The sequence below is a fragment of the Mchenga conophoros genome, linkage group LG10 (genome assembly GCF_057382185.1).
Source record: "Mchenga conophoros isolate Kocher_MC1m ecotype Shallow Benthic linkage group LG10, M_conophoros_male_GT1.1, whole genome shotgun sequence".
NCBI classification, from domain to species: Eukaryota; Metazoa; Chordata; class Actinopteri; order Cichliformes; family Cichlidae; genus Mchenga; species Mchenga conophoros.
Genome location: NC_140535.1, coordinates 14,153,184 through 14,158,454, shown reverse-complemented (window position 1 = coordinate 14,158,454; position 5,271 = coordinate 14,153,184). Strand labels below are relative to the sequence as shown.

General features: G+C 40.6%; 1 long non-coding RNA gene across 1 annotated transcript; it reads left to right on the top strand.

The window, feature by feature from the left end:
- The first annotated feature begins 1,325 nt into the window (after nucleotides 1-1,325).
- Nucleotides 1,326-2,917, top strand: LOC146565474 (uncharacterized). The gene is made up of 3 exons (XR_014894013.1): nucleotides 1,326-1,395; nucleotides 1,524-1,591; nucleotides 2,082-2,917. It is a non-coding gene; the product is annotated as an uncharacterized LOC146565474 (long non-coding RNA).
- The last annotated feature ends 2,354 nt before the right edge of the window (nucleotides 2,918-5,271 follow it).

Sequence of the window (5,271 nt, the reverse complement as noted above, 5' to 3'; positions counted from 1 at the left end):
CTGTGGAATTCCCTTCCTCAGGACTTACGATCCGCTGATTCATTGATTACTTTTAAAAAACAGCTAAAAACACATCTTTTTAAAACTGCCTTTTGCTAACTTTGTTTGTATTTTGTCTTTTTAATCTGTTATATCTTGTAAAGCACTTTGTGATCTCTATCTAGAAATGTGCTATATAAATAAAATTTTACTTACTTACTTACTTACTTTCATGTGTTTTTGTTGAGAAATGTTAACGATGTCATTAAAAGAAAGCATTAAATTAGGAAGAAAAACCCGTTCGCGGAGAGGGTCCCCGGTTCTCCAGTTAGATTGTGCTTCACGGTGTCATGTTTCGCCGTGACGGGGTTATTATTATTTTTTTTTTTTTTTGCCTGTCCCATTTGGTTCTTTAGCCATCAGAATTGTTGTCTGAAGACCAACAAGGATACCCAATGGATTTACTTTGCCAAATGGATCATCGTGGCATTGCCGTATTGGTCCATTTGGTCGATCTTTGTTTTTATTATTTATTATATTTTATTTTCAGATGTTACAGATGGGACAGACATGAGTGAGGGATAGGAAAGGGAGAAAGAAAGAGGAAGGAAAGGAAAAACAGAAGGGGAGAGGGACAGTGAGAAAGGGGGGGAGAAAAAAAATAAAAATCTCCTGGATCACCTGTTGAGAGAAAAATAGAAAACAAGCAAAAAAAACCAAAGCAACATACTAAACACAACACCATCGCATTAATCTAGCTAAGTGTAAACAGCAGTAAATACTAAATATTCAATGTTGTTGTGCAGCACGCAGGACAGATGTGCTTCGAAGTAGCGGCCAAGAAAGGTGTAATTTGGGTCTACGAGCAGTGAACACCCGTGTGCATACCTGTGTGGATCAGCGCGCTTGTATTCCAAAGGTTTCTCCATGTAACGATCTGCTAGGGAGTGTGGGGGGGCCACAGCCCCGTCCTCCAGGGTGTGAAGCGGGTATGGAGGAGATCAAAACTCCAGACATCCAGAGGCCCCCAGAACACAAGAGACCATGGAAGACCAACAGAGGGGCAGCCGCGCCAAATGACTCCAAGCTTTTATTGTTGAATTATCAGTGATACTTTCATGTGTTTTTGTTGAGAAATGTTAACGATGTCATTAAAAGAAAGCATTAAATTAGGGAGAAAAACCTCTCTGTCTCTGCTTCCTCCTGCATCCTCCTCTTCATCTCTGCTTCCTCCTGCATCCTCCTCTTCATCTCTGCTTCCTCCTGCATATTCCTCTCTGTCTCTGCTTCCTCCTGCATCCTCCTCTTCATCTCTGCTTCCTCCTGCATCCTCCTCTTCATCTCCACATCCTGCATCTCCCTCAATTTCTACTGTGTACACCTCGGATGTCCCAAACAAAAAAAGGACAAGGAAAGGTTAGACGTTATGGTATTGTAAATGTACGAAACACATGACATGTTCGTTAAGATTTCTTTTTCTTAATTTTTGCATTTTTTTCCAGTTTTACAGAACTCATGTAAATATTTCATTTGTTATTTTTCAGAATGCCGAAAACACCGTACACAGAAGATTTTCAAATATGAAGAGATAGTAGACAGGAGAGTTGTAAATGTAAGTAATTTAGCCTGCTGTTGTGCAGATTTGTTTGCGTCTTTGGACTTCCTGGATTTGAACTGTGCCTGACTGAATATCCATAAGCTTTTGTATTTGATGAATCTACACTAATTCAGCCACTGAGTCAGGATTTCACTCCAAATAGGACATTAAATAAGAACAGACCACCTGATACGACCTAGTCGTGCTGCCTTCCTGATGTTTACGTTCTTTAAAGTCCTCCTGACATCATGCTCAGAAGGAGTGATTGATGTGGAGGTGCTCCTTCCCATTCAGTAACATCTGCTTCAGTTAGTTTTGCTTGTGAGCCACAATGTAAGCAGTGTTGCTTTGCTAACATGCACTCGATGCTGGCAGTACACGCATTGTAGTGGTTCTTATGTTTTTATTGAGCCATTCAATAGTACACAAATGTTTATAAGCTCCTTTTTGTATGCAACTTGCATGTCTTTCTTAATTAATTGTTTGTTTATATCATGTTTTTCAGGAAAAAGAAGAAGTTAAAGTCAAGTGGAAGCCTTGCTCAACATGGTATGTAGTAACAACTTTGTTGGACAGGAACAGACATTCATATTGTTGATAAATAGTTATCACCTCAATTTGAATTCATGTATTTGGACTAAAGTAAATTGAGAGCTTTTAGCTATCGAGCTCCTCTTCTGTGAGGAGCTTGATAGCTGTCCACCTCCAAAGTCCATTATGAGATTTGGAGGTGGACATGGTCAACACTTTTAAGAGTAGGCATAAGACTTTACTTCTTTATAGAGCTTATAGTTAGGGCTGGTTCAGCTCAGCCCTTAGTTATGCTGTAATGGGACCAGACTGCTGGGGGTTAGTGTCCCCCCCCCCTCTCTCTCTGTCTGTCTCTTTCAGGGTTATGCAGGCTCAGTATTGGTTGAAGATGCAGTCGCGTCTCGTTTTACTGAAAACTCTCCCCCTCTCCCTCACCATCTGTAAACATACATGTCTCAGTAATGCAGTTCATGCATGTTACTAACTAAACTTCTTCCCTGGAGTTTCTGTGCTCTCTCATCCAGCAGGTTCCGATGGATCGTGGCTGCTGCTGTGGTCCTGCTTGACATCTACTACATATATTATTACTGTCTGACTTGATTTGATTCATTTATATTACAATGAAGGTGTATAAAGCATGACATGAATATAGAAGATATTTCATCCTAAAAAATTGTCATATGTCACAACCTAAATTGTCCTATTTTGTGTGTGGTTGTTCTTTGTTATGTTTTTCTCCTGACAGTGGCAAAGTGTGGGATGACACATGGGAACCTGCACAGTTTTACACACAGTAAACCAGGCACCACAGGTCGCAGAGATCGCACAGTTCACAGCTTGTAGTTCAGCATAAAAGTTCAAAATAAAATATTTACTATACATTTCAACCAGTGTCAGTCTCTGTTTCACTCTCTAATTGTGGCTTAAGTACCTAACACATTCATGAATCTGATCCATCAATAATATCTTCCCTGCACTCGACATCTCATAGTTTTACATATCAGCCAACATTATTGTCTACATCCTCATAAATATAGAAGTGACTTGCTTATTATAACATATTACAAGGTAAAGTAATACTGCACTGCACGTAAGGTAAGTAACACCTACTGTGTATGGGAGCCTAAAGCAAAGTTAACTGCACCAGTACCAGCTTCAGAACATATTGTATATTATATGTTTCTACCTTTTTGTAATATGTCATGTTTAGATGCAGTGACAATTGCACATTTGGAGTTGTGGTCATATGTGGTTTTTATATACAGGGTATTAGAAAAAAATTGACATTTTTTGCTATTTTTCTTGTTTGTTTGCACATTATTATTGTCTACATATTACATATGTAACATTATTGTTAATATTATTATTAGATATCAAAGATACAATTTGATTAAGGGTTTTCCTGTCATAATTTCAATAAAAATGCAATTACACACGTAAACAATAGGATCAAAATAAACTTTTAAAAAGTCTGTTGATCAAATGCTGATTTTCAAAACATTCTAGAGGAAAACAGAGATGAAATAATCTGAACAGTAACAGTGATCGTGGATGATGATGGAGGCTTCAATGGATTATTCTGTTTCAATCAATAGGTTCGTATCTATGACAATAATTTGATAAGTTTAACAGGTTGGTTTAGGCCTGGCAATACAGCAAATATTCACAAACTTTTGTTTTTGAAGAATGTTTATCTTTTTTGGGATGAAGCTATCTGGCAAAATGATACAACCCCTTTAACCTCATCTTTATGTCTATGATACTGGATTTTGGTTTGATGCATATGCAGGTTACAGCTGGGGAATGGCAGTATGTTGTGGATTGATTTGGCATGTTCAACCACTGTTACACCAAACTCTCTCACTTATAACATGATAAAGGCCTCTTACTCAGTGTCATGGATTTTCTATACTTTTGGGGACACAGGGCCAAAGTCTGAGGCAATAAGTCAGATCAAAGAAGGCAATGATTGTAAAATGGGACTTTACTTATGTCATCATATATATCCAGGAATATGTGCCTGAGGATAGTTGTCATGAAATCAATATTAAATCAAAGTATTCCTTAATTACCACAGCTGACACGAGTTCTCCATAGCTGCCTGCTGTCTCAGGATCTGTCTCCAAAAAGGACCAGGGAGCGCTAACATGTTATGTTCAAAACTGATGAAGAAAATGCACATTAAACATAGTATAAACTTACTGAGTGAAGTAATGTCAAGAGGATTCCTTTAGCTCCTATTGGGTTGGTTCCTTGATCAATGCAATACAGAATCATTAATTTGGTTTTATGTAATGTTCTTAAAACATGTCAAAATGAGGCTCACTAGTCTGTGTGGCCTCCACATGCCTGTATGACCTCCCTACAACACCTGGACATGCTCCTGATGAAGTGGCAGATGCTCTCCTGATGGATCTCCTCCCAGACTCCAGGACTAAAGCATCTGCCCACTCCTGGACATTTTGTGGTGCAGTTGGTGGATGGAGCGAGACATGATGTCCCAGATGTCCTCAATTGGATTCAGGTCTGGGGAATGGGCGGGCCAGTCCACAGCATCATTGCCTTCATCTTGCAGGAACTGCTGACACACTCCAGCCACATGAGGTCTAGGATTGTCTTGCATTAGGAGGAACCCGGGGCCAACCGCACCAGCATATGGTCTCACAAGGGGTCTGAGGATCTCATCTCAGTACCTAATGGCAGTCAGGCTACCTCTGCCGAACACATGGAGGGCTGTGCAGCTCCCCAAAGAAATGCCACCCCACACCAAAACTGACCCACTGCCAAACTCATGCTGGAGGATGTTGCAGGCAGCAGAAGGTTCTCCACGGCGTCCCCAGACTCTGTCACAAGTGCTCAGTGTGAACCTGCTTTCATCTGTGAGGAGCACAGGGCGCCAGTGGCAAAGTTGCCAATCTTTGTGTTGTCTGGCAAATGCCAAACATCCGGCACGGTGTTGGGCTGTAAGCACAACCCCACCTGTGGACGTCGGGCCCTCATACCACCCTCATGGAGTCGGTTTCTGACCGTTTGAGCAGACGTGCACATTTGTAGCCTGCTGGAGGTCATTTTGCACAGCTCTGGCCTTTCTTTCCTACCCCACAGTACCTTCCCTTACCATTTGTTTCCTACTCTTTTACTTCTTCTTTGATGACGGTTGTCTT